Source organism: Acanthaster planci, linkage group LG06, assembly GCF_054643075.1.
Source record: "Acanthaster planci isolate LZ-2023a linkage group LG06, COTS_SCS, whole genome shotgun sequence".
Classification (NCBI taxonomy): Eukaryota; Metazoa; Echinodermata; class Asteroidea; order Valvatida; family Acanthasteridae; genus Acanthaster; species Acanthaster planci.
Window position 1 is genome coordinate 18,287,315 of NC_141782.1, and position 25,250 is coordinate 18,312,564.

Sequence of the window (25,250 nt, forward strand, 5' to 3'; positions counted from 1 at the left end):
CCCTTCTGCTGAGGAAGTGTGCCGCGTACGCGAGCCCCTTCGCCCAATTCCCTGTTATTCCTGGCGATGCACCGCGATGACTGATCAAGTCTAGAAAATGACGCGTCTTTTGACAGCAGCCAAAAGGGGAAAAACAAGAAACGATAATCCCTCTTAGCATTGAACTTTGATAAACATAGTGTTTCCAAATCTCAAAAAATAAGGCTTTGAATTTCTCCAGCTGCGTACACCCTCAAAAAATAACTATGCCAAAGAATAAGTTTACAATCACTTGTTATTTCGATTTCACACTAAAGCGTTCAATGACGATTACAAACAGCAGATTGCTGTTTGTAATCATCACTGAACGTCAGTTCTCCTCTTTTAACATCTACAAAAAAATTCCTTTGGTCTCATTCAAAAGTTTCAGTTTTAAATTCAAAATAAAAGTTTAACGAAGCTGGTCGAATTTTCGATTAATGTTTGAAAAAATGTGTGTGAGCACAATTGTGTGGAATAGGCCTACCACAGTTTGTTTGGCCATAAAGCTGCACAGAAGCCTGTCTTGACGGATGTTGCAGGTTTATCAGCTAGTTCGAGTCAGAATTGCGTGCGTTTGTATGAATGCGATTCCAGTTTGACCTTCTTAGTTTTCTGTTTCGAAGAAATCGAAGACTACACCTCGTCTCTAATTTACTGTCAAAAAATACCCAATGTAGCATTGAATTCACGTCTAAAATCCACCAATATTGTAGCCCAATTACCACGCGTGACTTTCATGTTTTGATAGACGCACATGCAAGCTGCTGTATTTAAATTTTAAACCTATACTGTCACTAAGTGGCGTATCGAGTAGCTAGATAACGACAAGGACTGCCCATAAATTACCTTGGTGACCATTCTGGTGGATCGGAAGCCGTCGTTCAAGGGCATGTGGTGGAGGGTAACTTGAGCAGAACATGTGCAGAGAGAAACGGTCACGCTTGAATGGTTGAGCATTGTTTTGTACTATGAGTCCCTTCACAGATGGACGAGGGATTACAAACAAAGTCATTCTCAATCGTCAGTTTAACCGAATATTTTTTTTCTCCTGAAGAGAACCATCGCTTCTTCTGGTTATCTTAATGCGAAGATCATGACTGAATGCCTGGTTCGCGACAATGGGGTTTAACGAGAGAATCCCAGTCCACAGTTCAATGGCAGTTTTAAGGAACTTTTGGACAAGATGGACCAAGACATCATCAGTGCGGTTGAAAATAAATTAGTTCCAAATGTTATGTATGAAATGATTCGGGTCTTAAATTGTGTCTACCTTTTTTTTAATCTGTTGACTGTACTTGCACGCTGCTCTCTCTCTCTTTACAGTCCCTTTCTACAATTTGCAGTCCGAGGGTGAAGCTGCAATTAGAATAGAATAAATACTAGCGAATCAAACCTTGGCGTGATCGTGAATCTAATCAGCGCCAACCTTAAACCTCGAGTCTATCCACTTCTCTACTTCCCTCCCCCTTCCCTGTTTGTAGCAATTTGATGACACGGCAATTCCTCCCCTCCATACGAGTCCCGATTGTGACCTGTTCTGGCCTTGTCGTGCGGTCCGTCCCCGGGTCTGTGTCTATCTCTCCCTAGCCGCCTGTCTGTGATGATCTATACCCAGGGTGACAACTCTCACCACGTATAAACTCACACAGCCACCCCCCCCCCGAAACCCGCCTGATTTTGATGAAGATGGCGATGAGGAAGACACCGTACAAGCTCACAGCCAGGCGTACGTTTTGCTCTGTGACTCACCGGTCCAGCCGCTCGATCAACAAGACCAGGAAATTTTAATTTGCACGCTGTCCAAGCGTAGCAAATTAAAAAATTTCCTGGTCTTGTTGATCGAGCGGTGGACCGGTGGAGTCACAGAGCAAAACGTACGCCTGGCTGTGAGCTTGTACGGTGTCTTCCTCATCGCCATCTTCATCAAAATCAGGCGGGTTTGGGGGGGGTGTGGAGATCCAAGGGGTAGGGGGTGTTTTATAAAGGAGGAACGGGCAAAGGAGTTGATTGCTCGATCCGGTCTGGATCTTCTCATCTGGGGATTGTGTATCGTTGATCAGCTTTAAGTTACCGTGACATCTACCCTCCATTATTCGATGGCTTGTACCCAACTGACTCCCAGTCTAGAGACCATAAACAAGTTAACTGGCTGTGGAGCGATTTAATTAACCGATGTCCCCCGATGACCGAATTTTGGGAGCTCCCCCAAAATAGACCGTCCGATGCTCACTGCGCCATGTTGGCAATCATCACGAGACTGGAAGACAGCCAGCCCGACACAGACACATTCTCATCTTCAGTCTCCTTGATAGTAAAAGCTCCCGATAATTGACATAATGTAATGCCCCCCCCCCGAAATCAGATTATCAAACGTCCAAAATTGGTAGAGACACTTGTCTTCTTCAGTCTAACTACAGTGTGATAACTCTCAATCCACTCAATTTTCCCCCTGCCCTTCCCTTTCTACATGCAGCATTTGCTAAAAGGCGAAGGAAAAATATTTGTGAGGTCTTCAATCTCTGACAACTAGGAAAGGACGGCGTGAAGAAAAACATGTGACCATAGGTAGGAGGGCTGCTTGGACATACCAAATTTAAAAGAAAAAAGAGAGAAAATATTATGATGAAAACATGCGGTTGTTCATCTGCTTCTAGTTCCTCCAATTCCTCTTTCGGGGGGTAATGTTCCTTTTCTTTCTTTTCCTTTTATCGGGGGAGGGAGTACTGAAAATTCGAGATGAGACCTGGACAATTTGAAATTAACCATTTTACAAAGCGCTGGGTTTTCTTTCTCCTGTCCCATCGTTTGACGTCTGTAGCTCCCTGGCTGACACCAGCCTTTGTGTGCGACTCGTGTTGCCTTGGGTCCCATGTATCGTCTGCAAATTGCGTTCCCAACTTTCTGCCAAGATCTAATGGCAGATTACGCGCGCAATCTCCCCGCGCATTTGTTCCCCCCCCCAAAAAAAAAGAGAAAAAAAGGAGATTATTGTACAGATAATTCTGGGCAAAGCTCATCTCGGGGGAGAGAACCAATTTTCCGGACTTAAGTCGATCCGTCCCCTCCCCCTGTCTCCAGCGCTGCCCGCGTCCGGCGAGGATTTGCCCACCACCCGGGGATATTGTTCCGCTGAAAATCGCTGCCAAATGCCGTTCAATTAAACCTAATTATAAAGAGAGGGGAGATTCCGACATGATAAAAAGTGATGCGGCTGGCATCTCTCCAAAGAGCGGCGGGCAGATGCTCCCGAGATCTTCCATTCGCTGGGCGGACATTGCAGTGGGCGTTATTATTCGGATTCTCGACAAAATACTCACAGACTTTCCAATCCGAATGCGTCAGATTTCTTCTTTGGTTCGATGAAAGCAATTTCGGGGGACATCCCTCGCGAGTTCAGAAACTTGAGGGCTACATTTTGGGAAATTAATTTTGATACTACAGTGCTTCAGTGCAATGTGTCGATGTAGAAGCCAATATTTTGGATACGGGTACTATTTAAAATCTGTCATGCACCAGAGGTCCATACCTGTTACGTTGGCTTCATTGAGTCTCATCATATCCGAGCGTGTCATTGTCGCGGTCACCATCGAACCATTTGTCACTGCCATTTCATTCTCATTGTTTCTACTCTAACACTGCGTGAGGGTCGTCCTCTGTCCGTCCGTTGTCATCCCCGCGCCATCCCATCACTGCCATTTTTGTCATCTTCCCTCTGACAGTGTGGTCGTCAAGATCGTCACCACATTTGGCACCCACCACATCACCAGATTTAATCCTTAAAAATGTGAACTGAGCAAAATATGAACTCACGGGAAAGAAATGTAGACCTTATCACAACTTCTTTCTTTTAATGAGAAACACTTCTTTTCATCTGCACTTCACGTGCAGTGTTTTCTCTTCAGACACGAACAAATATATTTCCTGAAATAAAAAGTTGAAAATATACCAATGCCGGTCGTGAAGCTTCTCGACATACTTCTGTAGGCGTCTTTGACGATTGCTTAATTATCTTAATTACTGATGATGAATGTCAAGAGTTGTTATTCTGTAAAATTCACTGCTTTAAACCTTACAGGCTCGTGCCTTTTTGGAGCTATAACTTATAAATCGAGAAATACATAGAGATCAGTTTTTTTAATCAGTATTTCGAAAAGCTACCTGGTGCATTTTAAACAGTGCTGCAGTCAATGAGCCTCAATCGAACTACTGAAGCAGTGGAACTGTACTAGGTAAAATAATCTAAAATACACCAACAACGTTTTGGAACTTGCACAAATAAACGTCTCGTGAATTCAGAACGTCTGACAGAATATAACTAAACATTTTCTTATGGGTGAAAAGTCTAATTCCTTTCAGAAAAAAATGCACATATCTCAAAATTTAACCCCCCCCCCACATGGGTCTGTCATTTCGATCAGAGCAGAGCCTCTATAAAAGGCAAAAAGACGGGACAGGTAAAGATGTACACTAAACTTCATTTTGTGCCGTGAAACTTTACTAAAAGTTGGCCCATCAATTTGGGCTCCGTACATACATGTACATCTGCTAGGGCCTACACTTCACTTAGTCCGGGCATTTGTAGCTTTGTCCTAGGACCTGTAGAGTTAGACAGTCTAGCATCCGAGTTGTTGGAATTCTGCAAAGACACAAGGCAAATAAGATTTATTTTGAGAGTTTGCAGGATAGGCAGCATGGTACCCTCTGCCCCCAGTGAAAAAAAAGTGTTTTAAATCTGCCGATAGCGAACGTTGTACTGAAACAGGCGCAAGACGGTCAAAGTAGCGATGGAAAAATGATTAAATCTATGAAAAACCGCAACTACGATCACCGCAACTATTACCAACGCTTTTCAAAATCAAGCGTAACAAATCGAGGGAGTTTATCACTTTGAATACATTTCATACACTTGCCAAAATTAGGCATGGCTTTGCACGTAGCTCAAGAATATGGAACGCCAAAGAGGCAAAAACTCGGAGGCAACACATCGATCGTTCTTTAACATCGATCGATCGTTCGTCTGCATCGATCGATGAATAAAGAGCGGTAAAAAAGAGCGATGGAAAAAGAGCGATGATGTTATATTACCAACATTACGCAACCCCTCCCTGTACCAAATGAGCATGTAATCCCTGTAACAGTCTACCAGCACTCAAGGCCACCCGTGTTCATTACCCGTCGGTCTGGTCTGAGCCAATAAATTGGGTTGTCAGGTGGATGTTTATATCGGGTTTAAACCACAAATTTCCCCTGGATAGGATGCCGTTTTGTTACGGGTCGCTCCCTAGCCACTGCGAGTACCCATTCTTACTCTTAATTACTCGAATTTTATTGCCCACACTAATAGAAGACCTGCGTAGAGCGCCCTCGGTGAGGACATGTTTGGTTTTTTCGATTTAATGACAACGAACGCCCAAAATTTGAAAGGTTTACTTGAGCCTATCCTAGACGAAGAAGAAAATAATGCCCTCAAACGTGACGTCATACGCAGGCCCTCTACAACATCTCGGCTGAACTTGGCGGAACTATTGTGTCAGATGCCATTCATAAGTCAACCCACATGAATCTTCTTAAGGAAATTGTTTTTCGTTAACTCTGAAAATTGCGTGACACCCTCCTCCGGCTGCAGTGAAATTATATCATCGAGCTGAACGCGTGGAACGTAACATCCCAGTGTATTCTAACAGGGAACTTCCATAGCTAGGCTCGGGATTAATTTCCACATGTATCACAAAATCGAGCCTAGTTAATAATTTCTGCGTATAGGCTATAAAGGAAATTTTAGGTCCTTCATTTTGTTCCCATTTCCAATAAAAGAGAGGTATGATCTCATCTTTTTATTTCATTCAGCCTCGCCTTGCTAAAATTGCATCATATCCCGAGCTCTCCAGTCCCTGGTGGTACAAAAGACAACTGAATTCAACCACCATAATACAACTTCGAATTTGGAACTGCTGAACTCAGGGTTGGTGTCTGTCATTGAGTGATGCTACAACCCAACAATACAACCCCTTAGAACAGATTTGGAACGGATCATGAGAGTCACAATTTGCCTTATTTGGGCCACATCTCCTAAGATGACTTAGCACTGACCAGAGAGTGGGGTGGGGGGGGGCAGTGGCGGCCGGCGCCAGACCTCGGTGGCTGTGGATGCAAGGATTGGGCAAGGCAGAATTGGTACAAATGATCCTTAATTTTTCCTGGGTTATGATGCAGAGTCGTAAAACAAAAAGGTTGTTGTAATAGGTGACAAAGTTCTGTGGGTGCAAACGGCTTTTCGGTGGGTGCATCCACGTGACACCGCGGCGCAGCGCCACCACCGCATCTCTTCATTATCTGTTTGTCGTTCGCTTCTTCTTACCATTGGTAGTATTTGCAGGTGATATCCTATACCCTGCAAGATGAAGCCCTTCTACCTCTGTTTTGTTCTATTGGAAATGGGAACAAAATGAAGAACCTAAAATTTCCTTTATAGCCTGTGAGCAGAATCTACTAACTTGGGCTCGATTTTGTGATACATGTGAAAATCAATCCTTACCCTAGCTAAGGAAATTACGCTGCTAGAATGCACTGGAATATTACGCTCAGCACGTTCAGCTAGATGAAATAATTTCGTTGCAGCCGGAGGATGGTGTGACTTAAGCTATTTTCAGAATTGACGAAGAAAAATTTCTTTTAGCAGCTTCATGACAGTTGACTTTCTGAGTTACATCCGACAGAATGGTTCCGCCGGTTCAGCCGGGATGTTATTAGTGTGGAAAATGAATTGAGTCAGTATACAAGAGTGATATTGGGTACCTGCAGTGGCTAGGGAGCAACCCATACCAAAATTGCATCGTATCCAGGGGAAAACTGTGGTTTAACCCACCTGATAACCCATTTTATTGGCTCAGTCCAGACCGACGGGTACTGAACACGGGTGGCCTTGAGTGCTGGTTGGCTGTTAAAGGAAACACATGTTTTATTTGGCGCTGGGACTGCGTAACGTTGGCATTGATGTAATTTCATCGGTCTTTTTCCATCGCTCTTGTTTTCATCACTCTTTCTTCATCGATCAATCGATGTGGGGAACGATCGATCGATGTATATAGAAAAACGATCGATCGATGATGAAGAACGATCAATGTGTTGCCTCCAAGTTTTTGCGTCTTTGGCGTTCCATACTAGAGTGGTGTTTTCTTAGCGGTGCGCGAGAAAAGGCCCAAGTTGACTCTCGCTCGCTCGAGTTGTCTCAAATCAGGCAGAAAATGCGACAAACTTGGTCCGTGTCCCGGCCCTTTCCACGCTTCTTACAACATGTTATGACGCACAACAAACTTGGAGTTGCCGGTTCTTTACTCGCCTGTGGTGACAAAACTATAGAGCAAGGGGATCTGTTATTCTGCGCAGCGTTGGCTTGACGTGGGAACGGATGGAAAACACGATGAGTGCAGCAGTCGTGTGGTATTCATGTGTCTTTACATTACCAGAATATGATCTGGTCTCGCTTGTCAGCAGCGGCATTGCCGTCTGTAGAGCCCCCGGCCACACGGCCAATAAAACTGCATGACTGAGAGGGGTGGGGGTGGCTACGGAGGGGTAGAGAGAGATAGGGGAAGCCCCCCGGTCCGTGTTTGTTTGGGAGGCAAGGGTTGTTTGGGAAGACGGCCATAGTTGGCTGGGAGGGAGGTAAGGATCCAAGCTTCCCCCCCCCCCCGTGATCGAGCTAAGGTTTGTTCCTCGTCTGTGTGTATTTATTGTTCAGGAAGTTACATTGCCCTTGGTTGACAGCGATGAAACTTTATATGGCTTGGGCTAGCACGTCTTGTATGGAAGTATTAAGCCGTAGCCAGAAAAGAAGGGCTATCTATTACGGACTCTGATAAGCATTTGGCCAAGTAGCTAAAGCCATAATTTGTAGAAATAAACCCTCAAAGCCGTTTGCCCATCTCTGTTATCCCTGTTGCTATCGCTTGAAATTGCCGTACTACAACGAAGCTGTGTAATCACTGAACCCTATTTTTTACTACCTCTGTCTTTTAATTGATTGCATGGGCTGCCAATAGAGGCTTTGCGTGGTAGCCATCTTGCAGGGCAGTTCTTTTTTCCACAAGGAAGCCTCCTTTGTTCATACTCTTTAGAGCAAATGCACTGGCCCGCAGGATGGCAGCCTGCAAGCAAACTCTTTGCAAACAATTTTACTTTGCTCGTCACCAAAAACTGGATCTCCTTTTTTCGCACGGGATAGGGTAAATAACATGGATTGTGTCCCTGTCGAAATGTTATCGTGAGTTCTCTGAGGAAGGACAGCGAAGGAAAAAGACACGGCGAGCACGGGAGAAACACCAAGCGTGGATTGCTGACCTGAGCTGACCTTCGCGACTTGAACACAGGGCGAGGAAAGTGCCGCTGTGACTAATCCCAACACAGCAAAATGACTTGAAAAGATGCTGGTTGGTTTGACAGATGAAGGTAGCATGCATTTTCACACAGCTTGAAGGTACAAGAATAACGAAGGAGTTTCATTTGCCTGCAATATCACCTGATACCACAAATGTTGCACGTGGTTTGATCACAGTGGTCGGCAATGCCCGCACTTTGGTGATTTTCCTAATCATTGCTACTCGTCGACATTACTGCGAAAGTCAAAAGCACGAGGGCGGGGCTGACATGGCTGTCTTGCCGCATCACGCCAAAATCAATTTGTGTCCCGGGGGATGTTCCCTGGGTAATTGTTTATATTAAAACCCCGGCAAGTGAAAGACGAAAAATATAGTAGGAGGCGAAGTGCAAATCTTGCCCAAGTGACGCTTGGCTTTGTGCGAAATTGCTTGTCACACTGATCCGGGTTCATCAACAAAAGGGCCGGTACTTCAAATGGTTCTTTTTCAGTTTCCGCATGCTCTCCTTTTCCCGGGTTTGCGCACCACAAAATTGCAGAAAACTGGTAATCGAATTTATAGCCCAACCGCCAGGGAAAGTGCAGCACAGGTGTAGGCGGTACACGCCCCCGGGGGATCAGAATACGCAATACGGACCCCCCTAAATTTTTTCTTCTTTTTTTTCAACCTGTTAATCTGCTTTGCGCGACAGCTCCGGCTCGGGCCTCGAAAACAGTTCCCTCCGATATCAGGTGCGCGCCCGAAAATCGGTATAAACCTGGGGTGTAATGCTATTATGCCCGACAATTCCGTCCGGGAGAAGTGGCCTATTACCCGCTGAAAGTTTGGCCGGCGGCGGCCCTAGGCAACAGATGCCCGCCAAACGGTGCGCGGGAACGCCGAGGAAAAAAGTACTCTACTCCGAAGATCTTTTTCTCCTGTTGTTGTTGGTGGTGGCTCTTTATGGCAATCTTGTAAAAACCAAGGGAGGAGGGTAGAATTATAAGCTAGTGATAGAATAAAGAACTTGTCACCCACTGCACTTTCAGCGTGGCAAAATCAATATTTTCTTTGTCATTTAGAACGATGCGGTAGGTGACGTGCCTCGGGATTCCAAACGACCAGTGCCAAGCCTTGTTCCCAGGGTTAAATACAAAAAAGGAATAATTTGAACGAGGTTGATATAGACTGGTTATAATCAGTCACAATTTGGCCACATTGAAGTCATAATTTTTGTATTCTGATTGTGACAAGTGCTTTTTTTTACATGAGGTGTACCATCCTTAGGCAGGGGATAAAAAGAAATACATAGCATTATGGATTTTTAAGAAAAGACACTAAGCGCATGACATATGTCACTGTGACCAATATCAGCAGCATGCCACTCAAATGGAACGTCTATTCTGCGAATGCCACCCGTGAAACATATTAATTAACTTCTGCATAGCCTTTGGATGCTACGCTCCTGTAGTTTCTCTCATTTTGTACGAGTGGCGATAAAACTTTATACGTGTATACGGTGTACAAAATCCACACAAGTAAATCCTTCATACCGCATGTGAATTCCAAAAAGAGGTGAAGACAAATACAATAAAAGTGGTCTTATATTAAAAGTATATATGTACAATGGACCGTGTAGGTGATATTAAATTCACTGTGCCCAATCTCATGTCCGTGATAAATTCTTTCCTCTTCCGTCTTTCGTGCAGTCTGGCACCAGCTCCCCCTTTCATTTGTCAGTGGCGATTTTAAGTGACCCGCGATTCCTAAAGCCAACTGGGGCAGAACTAATACGCGGCCACCACTGTGGTGTAACTGTACATTAGGAAAAAGAGGAAAATGGCGGCTCTGTTGTTGCTCGTATGGCGAGACGGTTTTGCCACGCATGCAAGAGTTCAAAGCCATTCACTAAAGAGTAGGAGGCATCCAGGGAGGTTTGGGCGCGCACAAAATCGGGGTCCTAAGCAAACAAAGCCAACCGGCCGAAGTTCAAAGAAGCGAGAGGGCCTTTTTTCTTTCGGCCTTCTATCCTTCGATCGCCATTTAGCTCTCGGCCCACTGAGCAGGTTTCTTTTGAGCAGCAGTCCACTCACGAAAACTGGATGATAATCGCAAATTGAAAAAACTGAGGAATCACTGTCCCGGAAAACATCCATTCCGAGGACAAATCTGGTTCTTTATATTACAGGTTTTCCAGTCTTTAAAAGGCCGGATGTATGAACTCACCACAGCGGCACGCACTGTCAGAGTGGTGCTCTGAATATTAGTGTTCACTTATGACGGAATTAAGGATCGTGTTGCAGATTGGCGAAGGTTATCTAGCCCTCATTTGATTACAGCTAGACTTCTAGCTAGAGTCTGTCACACGAATCACATCTGAACTTAGAATATTGCCAATAAAAGATGTTAAGCTTAAAGAGAAATTAGGCATAACCTCAAGTTTTGTTGTTGTTTTTTATTTATTTATGTTGTTGTTTGTTGCTATTGCTGCAAAAGTCAATGTTAACGCCCCGCGACTCCGTCCATTGACACGCCCCTCCACGAGGTTTCTATATTGAGAGCTTAAAATCCTTATCCACATACTGTACAACGACGGGTTGTGTCACTTGCTTCTAGTAGTATATAGGTCATCGTTCACACTGTATCTTCCCTTTCAATTTCTGTCCACAGTCGCGGCTGCAATTAGATACAACCGTACGTTCACCGGCTCCGCTTTCAAAAAATAACAGAGAGGCCTTTTTGTAATGTAATTTCAACCACCTTTTCCGCTCGGGGCTAGTCGCGGCAAACAAGTCTTCACCTACCCCTCCCTATCCCACACTTGCCTCCCAACCAAAACAAGAATAGGAATTCAAAACGATTGTCAGCTTCTCCAATACAACACGTTATGAACTATATAGGCCCACTAAGCAGCATACATACACTCCAAATATTTACGCGTGATATGTCCTAATGTGCACATTACTGCACATTCGGCGGGATCGCATAATGTTGCGATGGACGGGGGACTATCGAATTCCAAATGCGCCGGGCCGGGTTGCTCACTCACTATGCGAAACTTTCTCACAAACCTCATCAGGCTTTACCGCCCCGAAAAGAAAAGGAGAAAATACGCACACAAGGGTATCTTCGTAATATTCCAAATTTCAAGCCTGGATCAGAAACGCGTATACATAATAGGTCAGAAATTGCCATCAGCTATCAAGTTTCGCGTCTTCTTCACTAGTGAAGAGGGTATAAGCTTACCACGCCGAGGATTGTGCTAACCGTGTCATGAATTGAAACAATTCCGACACCTCCGTGCCTCGTATCATTTCTTGTGTCTTGGCTGGGTTCGACGTCCGGTCGATGCCTTCGCTTCGCTTGGGGTTCATGACCTCTACACCAAATAAAAGGCCGAGAGCTTCGGAATCTTCGCTTATAAAATGTCACATCTGTATGAGAAAAATTCACTTGAATACCTCGTTTTTTATGGCAAAAAGTATTAAGCTGGCATTTCACAAAACGAAGGTGACAATCACTTTCATTTCTTGCCAATTCATCTCTGCATTGCGCTACCAACCACAAACTTTTTATGTCAGGGGTTCACATCCCAGCGCTGCCACCAAGCCAAGAACTTGTTCTCGTTTGTGCATGCTTCTACCGATGTGAAGTCAATGCACATTTATGTATAATGACATGGAGTTTACCCTATCTGAGCAAAGGTCTTGATTTTAAGGTGAAATGTTCACAGCGAACATCTGTCGTGTGTGTCGTATAACAGTCTTATCCCATCGCTGCTACCATAATCTTACATTTTTCTAGTCATGTAACAACAGGCCTATTGCAAGCAGTTATGTCAACCAAAGAAGGAAAGACATCAGTAGCAAATAATGGCATGTCCACTTGAGAAACTTAGAAGTGGCACTCGTGGGACATTTAACTTCACAGATTTCTTGCCCTCCGATGTAGGGCTTCACCTACAAAACGCAGCTCGCTGAGAAATCTCAACTCCTGTGCTTCCTTCCAATAGCTGTCCATCGAGTTTCAAGATGGCGATGTGTGCTCCTTAGTCTCCTTTCCAGGCTGTGGCACTCTTGCGAGTTTGTGTACCTTAAAACAGAAATGGTTGCCGTTGATACGTAATTTCGAAAGGTGTCCACAAGTTCCTTAATAAAGTGAAGGCCGAGGGAGACGATTTACATAGTTTCTTCCCCGGCATTCGATACTCCCGCCGAGATCATATAATTTCAATCAGCGGATGCAGACGGGCAGGCATCGTCTTCACTTCGCTACCGAATCTCCATAAAAATGCAACGGAGCAGGCCGAAATTCCCGCGTGCGGGCGCGCCGGAAAAAAAAAAGTGGAGTGGGCCGGCTCTTGTTGCGCCGTCCCGCGGGCGAGATGCGACGGCGGACGGCCGAGAGAAACCAAATCCGTCTGGAGTGGATCTCAGGGAAGTAAAAACACAGCATAGCAGATGAGGGGGGACTGTATGACGCGGGAGGGTAGTCAACTTTGATCCCCGACGTTAGCGGGGGGGAACGGGGTGGGGGGGAAAGGAGTGCCCGCGATACGGGGACAATCACAGTCAAGATGCCTATGAATTTTGGATCATCTCATCCGCGCATCTCGCAAAACTCTGGAAAATAATAGGAATCGAGTGCCATTTCTGTCGCATGTGTAATTTTCCCCCTTCTCTCTCTCTCTCCGGAGTGGGGATGGGTGAATATTTTAAGAAGATCAGCATCCTCCAGGGCAGCGACCCAGTATTATCGTTATTGTCATCACTATTATTTTCTATTGTTGTTATTCTTATCAACATGGGGAGGAAATTACACATCTCCGGGGTGTTTACCAGACAGAGTTGGAGTTTAGGGGGTGTTAACCAGCTTAATTAGTCCGACTGTGTGGGCGAAAGACCCCGTCTTGACTAGGAGAATTAGCCGTTAGCACTCTAAATGTCTTCATTCCACTGCTTTTTGCTTTCCTTCGAAATCAAAACCCACATCCTTGTGCTCAAACAAACTTTTTAAATTTCACCTGCACAGATGTGCTGTTGTTCCAAACTTCGGCCGAGATCATCCCCATGCATTAGCCACTTTGTGACAACCTTTAAACTGTCGACCTTTCAAACGTCCTGCGTACGAATGCTACGGTGGAATTTTGTACATGAGGCGTTAATTAACTTGCTAAACGGATCACAGATATCAGATTAAGCGATGTATGAAACTTTGAATGTAAAATCCAGTATTTCTTGCCATTTCGCAAGCAATTTTTTTAATGGTATTTATACGCTTTCGGTTCTTCTACCACGTTTTAAGTATAGATGTGTCTCACTGCTCGTCATTACATGATTGAACTGGCGAGAAGTCCCCCAGGCAAGATCCTGCCTAAAACAAGATTATAATCTACCTGCATTCCCACCCTAACGTTCATCTGGTCAATTTATCACCACCAATTTTATCACCATTCTCATAATCATCGTTCGTCATCATGGTCATATCGCCATGCTACGAGGCATAGTCTTTCCCCCGGAGGGAGTGAAAAAGGTGCCAGAAGGCAGAGGCCCCGATTGGATAACCAACCGCATGCGTTAATGACGTTAAGACCGCAGATGAGATGGGAGTCTCATCACAGAGGTGGGCGTTTTGGCCGAGGGCCGGGGTCGAAGTTTCATTACAGCCCTGGACAAGCCAAGGGCGGGGATTGTTCTGTCGTCTTACCGAGGGGGTCAGCTGGGGGCATTCGGACCCAAACGGAGGGTGATGGACTCTCGGTGGGCGACATGGTCGACCTTACGGTTGTCCAAGACTCGCTAGCGATGAGAGGAATCGCGGAGGACCGCTGAACATGTGTGCATTGTTTTTGTAACGGGGGTCGGATTGCGATCAGGCTGAATAAAGGGTGCAGTCTACTAATTCAAGTGGGAATTTCAGGCCAGCTCATTAGCATTAACAATGCCACCGCAATATCTTTTGAAAAAGGACATTGTATGGCCCCTAAATGGTGAGATTTTGTAAATCTTTGCCAGGACCAACCCCTGGGTCTTTGGGCTTTCATCTGAGAGCAGAATGGCTAAAAACTACGGTTGAAAAATGGTCCTAAGTGCCCGAGAATGTTGAGGGTTGTCACTTGAAAAATGGTTGCAAGCAGACCTCGGAGAAATCACTTTTCGGGGTTAATTTTGATTTATGGGAATAACTAAAAATGTAATCAGTTAACCTAAAGAAAATTGAAAAGAAATTGAAAGATTATGGACCGTACAATAATTTAACATATGTTTCAGAAACCTGAGGGATATTGGTACGTATGTTATTTGACCCCGAATAATATTGATTTTACACTGTTTTCAATGGGGGCTTGAATTAGTGGACTACACCCATAACGAAACGTCGATTATTTCTTAAACGTTCCATCCTCTGAATATTATTACCCAGGAAAAACCATCTACATTAAAGGACAGCACTGGAGCTGCAACAAGAACGCACCAACGAGACCTGCATAGTCCGACTGCGCATGAGCATTGTGCAGTGCTCTGTTGACGATTTTTATGTCGTGACGCATCATGTCGTGACGAAAAATGCACAAAGTGACGGGGACCTGATTCATTTTCAGCTAAAAGAAAATGAAAAATTTCGTCCTCAAAAGTTGGAGAGAACAAAGGAACCTTACAATACGGGATATTGCTTAACTTCCTCCCCTTATTGCAATGTGTGCACACTCAAAACAAAAGGTTTTCCTCTTTTTTTGTTTATGCCCGCTTTAACTGCCCACCTGACACCTGTTTCACTTCGATTTCTAGATTTGTTTTATTTTAGATAATTTATCGATACGCTCCAATGACAACACTCGTTTAACCCCCAAAACAATACGATAATGTGGCAACCAGCAAAATATGATCGTGGACCGATGAAGTTCACACGATATGGGAGTATTTTTCACGTATTGTAATCTAAATTGACTTTTCTTCGAAATACTTTTTTTTTTAAATAAATTTGGAAATGCCTCAGAAACATAATTTCTCTTTCAAAAATCATAAGACTGGCTTTGTCTTAAACGTTCCAGGATGCGTTTCCACAATTTAAACACTGCATGTTTGTGCTTGTCTCCTCGGCTTAGACTTAGAGTTTGTTTGAAACCTCCAGAAATCCAAGAAAAAGCAGTGCATTTGAGAAGGCTCCAACATTCACAAGGCGATGCTTGGAAGCCCTGCACAGCGCCTAGGCCTAGCGGACGGACTTTCGCTCTACCAGGACGCTAATCCAACGCCTCCCTCTTTTCTCCTCATCCGTTCATACGTCGTTTGGGTTTTATTAGGCGAGTGGAATTGTCTTTGGGAAAATTTGATCCGATAAAAAGTGACAGACAAAGACCGTAATTTACCTGGCGCTCTTTCCGGTTCACATCTCGGTGATTTCCCCCGCATTAAGTCCCTGATTCGCCGCGCACACAATTCACCATAAATTGCGCAGGCCTCTTCCCCTCTCATTCTCCTCTTGATCGTCTGCCTAGCGCGCCTTTGACTGCGTTAAATGCAGTGAGAGGACTTGGTGATTTTGTGGCGCCAGATTATATAGAAGAGAGACATTACCAGAATTCCTGTGCATGCAGAGGATGAGAAAGGTCTGTTCAGATGCAATTTCATTAAAAGGTTCCTGTGGTGTTCTGAGCGCTAGGAAGAAGACCAGCGCAAGAGATTTAAGTATTAATTTTACAGAAATGAAAATAACTGTTCCTCACTCCAAGAATGTGTAATTAAAAGGGGCATATTAAAGTATTTAAGCACCCGGAATAGGAAGTCTAGATTCTGCATCATTATTATTTTTGATTTCATTACATTTTCTAACTGACGAATTAATGTTAGTGCATAAGACGCCATTTATCCTTTAAAAATACCACAAAAATTAAATGAAATCGAAGGATTTTTCTCGAGCGAAACACTCCACAACAATCTTGAGAGCGAAGTAAAGAATGGTAAATGAAGACAGTTTAAATGCCATTTTTCAGTTACTGGGGGTTAGGGCGGCGTACGCCTACTTAGAATTGCAACACTGTTTAATTTGTTTTTGTTTATTTTTTTTAATTAGTATCTACAACCTTATGGGCTTCCTCTGTATCCCCCCATCGAAATTCCGCCTATCCGCTGTCAGTACTATTTTATATGTCCGTCAGGATTTACTGCTAACTTTGCATCCTGGTTGAAATGCTTTATTCAAACCTACAATTAGGTCAGGCATAAACCCTGCTAAACTACAGAAGCTCTGAGGACTTTAAGATATTCAGATTTTCCCCCATACATTTCTGGCTATTTTCTGCATTTCCCAAGCTAACATTCTTCCAAACTGCAATAAATCGAATTTAAGCGCGTAAACAACATATCAACCCCAACAAAGGCATCAAAACCCCATCATCCCCCAAAAGCAAATCATGGAAGCTTTTGAAACGGTAAATGTTGGGATACCGCTCAATTCTCAATACCGTTGTTTGGAAATCCTCTTAGAGGCTTACTTACACCTATTGGAGACGCTACGTACCGCACCGCTAGGGAGTAATAGCTGACGAATGGTATACCGCCCTTGATTAATTAAGGCTATCTTAACCAAATCTCCAATTTGCTTGAAGGGATCGGGGGATCCCAAGCTGAATAGCAGATTTTCCACGGCTACTTCATCTTTTCAGCCTCATCTGGCCTTGACCTAAAGAAATTTCCTCACATTTTTAAAAATTCGAACCTAGTGGGGAATTGGGGGGGGGACTATTGATTTCATGTTACAGTTTAATCCGGTTGCCCGGCTCACGTGGCAATGTTCACACGCTAAGGTGTCTCCCAGGGACCCGGGGCGCAACTGGCGCTTGGGCTCGTCCATCATTATTGCACAGACGCGCTCTGCAGAGAGATCACCAAGCGCGCGAAAACGACGGGGGAGATTCAAAGGCGATGATTTGGCGCGAAATGCGAATCATTTGGGGCTTTGCCGTGTTTCGGTTGACTGGGCGCGGAATCAGGCAGGGAGGTAGTAAGTTTTTTTTAACCAACGAAATGAAGATACTTAAAAGCGACCTAAGCTGCATCGGGAAGTTAGTGTCATGCATTCGTTGCACTCAAATTCAGTTTCATCCTCTGAGTACTAGTCTTCAAATTGAAAACAAAATATTGACAATTTAAAAGGACGCGTATTTGTGCGTAGTTCATTCCCTGTTTATACATCTTATAACTGCTAAGAACGTCTAATACATATGCTTAAGAGTTTTATAGGACCTAAAACATCTTCCCTCTGAAGTACCGTACTGTATCATGTGTAGGTAACGAAGACATTCTTGCCTATTAATTAAGAGTTGAAGAGCAATTAAATCAGGATATGTAATTTAAGAAAAGCGTCCAATCAGTGGACCGTATCTTTCCTCACTGATACCATGATTTTCATAATTGATACAACTAATGTTCTAATGTTTACTAAAGGGCTCACCAGTCAAAAACCAAATATGCGCTGAGAAAAATTACATTATTACTTAATTAAAGGTCTCATCTGGTTTAATGTGGTGCAAATATCTATGTTAGGGTAGGTCGCTTAATTAATTATGATGTTCAATTAATTCATTTATGATATTTGTTAATGATACATTGAGAGAGGCATGATTGGTATATCAGAACACTAATGATTCACTTTTGATCTAAAGGCAGGGAGTGCAGTGATTTACTTGTTTCGAACATCTTTAATTAACCAACCAACCATTACACCACTCTGGACTGCAATTTGAACGGGAGCATTTCCGCGCTTCGACCTTCAGTAACCATTCTTGAGTATAGCTCTGAAGCGAGGCAATATCAGAGATTCCCGCCATCTCCGTTCCCGCCTTTCAGGCGAGCCAACTGAGCGTGCAATCGCCAGCCTCCGCAGATCGCCGCCAGATACGCCGACTTCTCTACCCGGCCAGCGGACGTTTTGTGCTCGTTGCAGAAGGACTGTGCCATTTAATTTCTCCGTTCCTCCCCTCTCACCTCCAAAAAATAAAGAATAAAAGAAGCCCTCCACGGTGTAGGAAGAAAGTGAATCAGAAGATGCCGAAGAGAAGGGAAAAAACGGTCGACAAAATGGCGGTGGGGTTTACGCGGCATGAACCATTAGCATGTTGGGATCAAGGTGAGCCGTATGACGTGTCAGACCTGGGAACTCCAGGGTTAACTGCTGCTGTGTACCGCGTACAAGACCCCCTATAATATCTCTTCCCCCTCCCTCAATAAAGAACGGTGAGGCTAGACGGCATTATGACGGGCCAGTATAGGCCGAATGCTCTGAGTCGCCTCATTACTTGACTGATCTACCGTGCATCTCTTTAGGGAATCGCATGTATATAACTCCAAGGTTTCTCTCTCTCCTTTTTTTAATATCGTGATTAATTTGTTCAGTTCGTCACCAACATGCGCTCGGGGGGACGCACGTCTATCTCTTTCGCCATTTCTTGGCTAATTGGTTGAATGGGTGAGCCTCTCTGCCTTAGTCATTTAACAAAACCGGATTTTCACGGTATATAGTGCGCCTGTTTTTGAAATGAAATCAAACATCCACACCACCCCCCCAAAAAAAGAGACGAAATTTGCTAGCTACCGGTATCTTTTCGTCTCGAACGGAAAATCGGACAATCATTTCACTTTCAGCTGTAAAACCTGAAAAAATTAATCATTCATAGCATGCAAAGTGGTTCGTGTGGGTTTTGTGTCACTCTCTTTTAAGTAAAGGAACCTCCAGTATAGGATGGCTTAATGTGAGGATCTTAGGAGCCACTTCACCAAGACTTAATACCAACGGTTACTCATTACAGTTGAGGTGTAAAAGAACATAAAACCCACCATTAAGTTCTTTGATCAGTGTCCCAGCTCTCGTGAAGCAGGCACCATCCTGAAACATCGTTGTTATCATTTTGTTCAGCATTTTTGTTCAATTTTATTTAAGCTTCCCAGGTTGTTGTTGCGACCTCCACCCTCTTTCTCGCGGCGTCGCCGGCTGGCAGACGTGCTCGGGGAGCTGCGCCGCTGCCCTCGCTTTCCCGTGGCTCAGTCCGGATCGATACCGCCATCGACCCGGATACCTCGTCGGGGCAATCTGCGCTCGCATTAACCCCTCGCCGGCTTACCATCACCCGGCCAGGCAGGGCCCAATCCTTACTGAAAATATGTTTCTACTCTCAAAGTTTTTTTTCCTTCCCGGGTTGTCCCCCATTCCCCAACCTGCCCGGCTCACTTAGACACTACAGAGAGAGAGAAAGAGAGAGACACACACACACGCTCAGCGCTTCAATATTGCACATTATTTTGTAAGTGCTACCAGGCGGAAAGACGGAGCAAGGAGAATAATTTCCTCCTATATACCTATCTCCCATCAAATCGTGGCTGCCCTGCTTCCCCCGCGCAGAACAGCCCGACCGTGCCAATAAAGATTAATGCGTGCCTGGATCGATAAATATAATTTTCTCCTTTAGGATTGACAAATTGAATTACAGAAACTACTATTTCATTAATTCGGGACGAACTGGTTTCAAATCCTGCCCACTGAGCTGGGCAGAGCCTCTCTAATCATTTTGAATTAAGCGCTTGGACCGTCCCCGGCGCTGCAACCGGCCACTGCCGAGCGCAACCGAGCCGACCGTTGGGCCTATTGTGCGCAATAAAGCGAGATAAGCTAGTTACTCGCGCTTGAATTTAATTTCGTGCTGGTCGGGGCTGCACATGTAGCAGTCGACAACGACAGAAAAAAAAATCTGCGCGCCATATACGAACACGTGGTGGATACAAGATAAAGTAGTCACCATCTCCATTGGAGAAGGGAATCAGTGGAACTGAAGGGGTGAAAAATGCCAGCTTTATCTTGGACAGATTTCCTTCTTAGCTGGGGGGCAGGAGAATGGTAAAGACCCCCCAAATTAGCGGGTCTCTAATCACTTTGATCGATCAGGAAGGAACTGTGAGCGGTCCGCCCAGCACGAGGGTCCCCGACCCGACACGGTCAGGCCTCCACTGGATGCGCAGTCCGATCCGGGGCGGAAGACCCGTTTGGGGCGAGAAAACACGGGTTAATTGAATGAATCACAGAACAGGAAAGCCGGATTGTTTACGTATTAATCGGACGACGTGGCTCGTCGTAGACACCGTCATCACTACGATTACGGGGTCTTACATCAGCATCTCCCGGACCATCGTCAGCGACCAGCGTCCTGTCTCCGGGTGTCAGTCCGCACAAGTCGCGGAAATCATCTTAAAGGGATTTTTTTGGTGGAGAAATAAAACAACAAACAGCTAGTCGTGGACGACAGAACCCCCCCCCCCCAAATCCAACCTCCCTCGCGCAGACGGCCTGGGTAGGAATTAAAAATGGTTAAATGATCAACCCCGAACAAATAAATAAGACAGGACGTGAAGTGTTTTCATTGCTTGCAATGAGTATAAACTGTATATTTAGTGCAATTCCGGGTCGCTTGCAATATCAAACTCTGTCCGTGGTATGAGCTGCAGAGACTTAAAAACTACATCATTGTGCAGTGGGGCGGCATGCCTTCTGTGACCGTAACGTGAGATCGTTCATACGATTTTCATTCCGAATCCTCGATGGTGTGTTTGCGTCAGGAAAGTCGTGAAGTGACAGAGGACATATCAGGGATAGGAAACATCCCATGATTTTTGTTAGGATGAGAAAGACGAAATTGAATTTCGTCGCTCATCTTGACAAGGAAATTCAGAGTGTCTAATACCGCTTGATTCACTTCCCCAGTTTGCCCTCTGGAAGACAAGCCATCATTCCCGAACTTTGCCTTGCCTGAATTTTGTTGAAGCATCACCTGCTTGGACATATATATGAGCAAATCTTCCCCAAATTGTTGAAAACCAACAACCGAAGAAGAATTACACTCGACATTTATCGAGTAATATAGTCCATCATTTTGTCTCCAGCATGTTTAGATGCATTATTATTTCAGTGTCTTGAGTATTGACACTTCGTCTCCTTTTAAAAAATCAGGTATGAAAGACTTGGTGGTCTGATTGTGTTGATCACCGTGTTCCATCTTCAAGGGCGTTTTTGGCTGTTGTCATTTCAGGGGACAAAAGGGTCCAGTCCCTAGTTTTCCCCCGACGGATCCTCACAAGCCTCCCTCTCTGAGGAAATCCTTTGCCCACCCATTAGGAGTTGACAACCGAGTATTCTATTTTTGTCACCCTTTTGGGGGGTTGTTTTCTTCCAGAGTGTGATGACAGCGTCTCTCATCCCGTCGCTGGTCATCCTTTCTCAGCGGCTCACCCTGATACGAGATGGCATGCGCCCCCACCTGGCTCTGATGGGCCAATGTTCAAGACCAGCTACATGGGGGGGGGGGCTGTCTGTTTACTGTTTGCTGTTGGCAGGCATTTCATTAATCATCGAAAGTTAGGCTCGGGTCACTGCAGCAGTCAGCCCGTAAGCCCAAACATAACCAGAAAAATATGTGCTCTGTATAAATTACCCCGTGAATACGTCGCTTTTTTTCCTTTTTTTCTTTTTTTTCTTTTTTTTTTTTTTGGTTTCTTTCCAGCTCTTCGGCCTCCCTTCTTTCCACGGCCCACATGTATAATGACGTCTCATATCTGAGTTGTCATTCGCAAGCGTAAACTTTGGTCTAATTGTTTACGCGACTGACAGGTTGGCCCACCGAGTCGATTAATCAGGATAATAACCGGACCCCTGATTGGGGCATCAGCTCAACACCCGACTCAGCAGTAGGGTCCCCCGAAAATTATCCCCTAAATTGTCGTCGATGTATCGGCGGTGACACTCTGGATGAATTTATCTCCGTGGAAAAAAAACACTGGGGATTTTCCTGCTGATTTATTACTCGAGAGGAGAGAGGAGGAGGACAGGGTGAAAGATGAATTATTTCACCTAAATTTCATCGCTAGGGATAATTATTTTTAGGTTGAAATGCGGGGGCTGAGTTCAAAGGTCAAGGGGGTACGGTATGCACTACTTTCTCTACCGTGACTAATTAGTAAGCAGAGAGCGATTACAACAAGGCATTAAAACTGGCACGTAGATGTGCAGCGTGCGACGCGTTGTCATTCGTCACGCTCGAGCAGCTTGTGTGTCTCTATTCTTACCTCTTGATTTGACAACTCGTAACCTCCGTAATCACGAATGGTACCGTATTTATAACCTAAACTGTCCGAGCCAGACTTGACCAAACATCAAACAAAGCTGTCGTTGGACATAAGTTCTTCCGGTGAAACTGGCGTTATTTCTGCAAACGAACGATTTTAGCGTTGTGTGTCAGAATTTATTTCTCTTTCCATTTTTCTGCACACTTCTTATTGCTTAATTATTTTTCCTTAGTCATGCGCATTTGTATCATATTCTTGTGCATAAAACGGTGCCGTTGTGATAAAAGCGTCTTCCCTCAATCAATGCCTTTTCAGGTGTTTCGAAGCATGCCGATGATTTGAAGATCTACAAACTGCAGACTGTAAGTTCCCCGGCCTTTTGACAAGCAGTAGTCTTGTAAAAAATCTCATCAGTTCATCTGAGTCTTGCACTGAACTAGTTCTGCGAATTACGGCAACAGGAAGGGGCTTTTGCCACAACATCCCAGCGAACTCCATGACATCGAGCGGCACCAAGTCAAGCTCGCCCAGCTGGGCCTTACTGTCTCCCGCGCCCGCACCGCCCTCACCGCCCGGGCCGGCCCGCGACGTGACTCTAATCGGATTACTAGCTGGGTGTTGATTTTATTAGATCGAGTCAACATGATAAGGATGCCAAATTTGTGATTTTAGTCCATAACATGTTTTCCCTCCTGTGAGGACATTACAGCTATTGAGTTCCCTCTCGACAAAATGGAAACTGTATTTACTCGGCCCTTTAATCTCGTGTACAAGGCAATGGGAACTGAAAGCTGACATGTTCCAAATGTACAAAAACCACAATGACTATACTTTTCAGGAAGAACTCCTTGTTTAAACCGCAATTTTGAAGTTCTTGGATTGTGCATATGCAAACCTTTATCGACTGTCCTGGACACTTGATTCCCTGTAACAAAACGGTTTCAAAGCACCAGTGCTGACGGTTGTCGGTCTGACTTTCATCCACTTCTGAAAGCATTTCAGTTGTTATCGGCCTATCACCGCCCCGACATCAAAACGCCATAGTGATATTATGGACATATCGATTTTTTGGGGTTTCCTTAAAATGAAATTTGTACATTTGGGGGGTCTAGAGAGAGAGAAAAACAAGAGAGGGGAATTCCCCCATAAACACCAGACAGGAAATAATTGGATCTACTCCAGACAAAGACATGTGTTAATTCTATTGTAGCTTTTACTATTATCTGGCAGATTGCCTTGCGATATCTCCTATTGCTTCCTATGGGTATGCCACAAAAGGTCACCACACGAAAGCACACTGTTAGGTTAATAATTGTCTGGGAATTTCAGGCTGTTAACGATTACATTCTTGAGCCTGCGCTCAACCCTTTTTTCACTGGATCTATACAGTAACAAGTCGGACATTTCGAAATGTGAACTGGGTATGTAACCGAAATTCACTTTATGGGAATTTAGTCTCTCTTTCTCACGGATGCAATCGCGTGTGGTAGAAAGCATTTAATAAGCTAAGACCGGAGTTAAGCTGACGAACGCTTGACAGGTCAAACGGCCCGGCGCTATAATGGACAATGGAAACGTAAGAAATATTGCGCGTTTCAGGCCCGAGTTGAGTTTCACTCCTGCGCGAAACCCAACCCTATCGCGGCTGTGCATCTACAGCTATAAAACCTCAACTTTTTAGATTGGAAAATTCCGCAGAAGTCGGGGCCTGGCTTTATAAGAGCGCGCACACGTAATACACATCGCACCGGGCCGCACCGCCGGCTATTTCTGCGAGTGATTGGGGCTTATTGTTTCACAATCAACCTGTGCCGACCCAAACTGGGTTATGCAGCTCCGTGTGGCATGTCACAGTGCAGCGTCCCACATTTTCGCCTGTGATCGCAGCTGGGCTCACTGCAAACAGGAGGGGGGGAGGACTCCAATAATCGCGCCAAACAGCGCAGGCGACAACTCATTCGCGCCCAAAATGACGTTCCCGCCATTCGCGCGATTCTTTTTTCTCCAACCAACCCCCCCTCCTCTTCTTCTTCAATTTTCCCGTGATTGGCAGTTATGTGCGATAGCATGCCGGGGATGCCGTGTATAAGGTAAAACAAAATAGAAATCTTGACTCGACGAGGGAGGAAAATAGCGGTATCGCTTTCAAACGGTCAGGCCGGAGGCCCTGCGCGTAATTCGCACAGGCATTTTTTTTTGCGCCGAGAAATTTTATCCCGGTAATTCGGGGGCGCTCGGATCGGCAGCGAAATTGTATCCAGTGTTTGGGCTACGCCAGGCTCTTTAAAAATGCCCCTGTGCACGTGGAAGGCTATAGTGTTGCCATTTCAGTCCACTGGGGTTCTTGGGGGAAGGTTACCGTCTGACAAAGAATGCAATAAAACAAGAAATTCCATCTCCATTGCTTAGGACAATTACGAGGCACAAAAGATGGCAAGGGGGGGCCAGTCTGAAGATGAAATGGGAAGACGAAGCCGCAAGAAGTAGGAGGGGAATGAGGCTCGAAAATAGCGATGGGGGAAAACACTCGTCACGCGATCGGATTACTCCTTCGTGAAAAATAACTCGTGACAATCGCCAGCGTGTTTTGTTCTCGGATTGTCTGTCTCTCTTCCCTTTCTTCCTGGAGATGAATTGAAAATCTTTCATTTTTCTCTCCCCGTTTCTCCTCTCTCTTCCTCTCTGAAGCGGTGCCCAGTTTCCTACACCGCCAACAGATAATCTGCACATTAAACTTCCTAAGTCTGTAAATTGATTCTGGCCGGGC

At 44.9% G+C, this 25,250-nt stretch overlaps 1 long non-coding RNA gene across 3 annotated transcripts in view; it reads right to left on the reverse strand.

Annotated features, from left to right (window-relative positions):
- Positions 1 to 3,843: 3,843 nt before the first annotated feature.
- LOC110983294 (uncharacterized) overlaps positions 3,844 to 25,250 on the reverse strand; it is a 94,158-nt gene continuing 72,751 nt past the window's right edge. For all 3 annotated transcript variants that reach the window (XR_015425602.1, XR_002598704.2, XR_002598703.2), the window contains one exon: positions 3,844 to 4,657. This is a non-coding gene — a long non-coding RNA (uncharacterized LOC110983294). The remainder of the gene's footprint in view (positions 4,658 to 25,250) is intronic.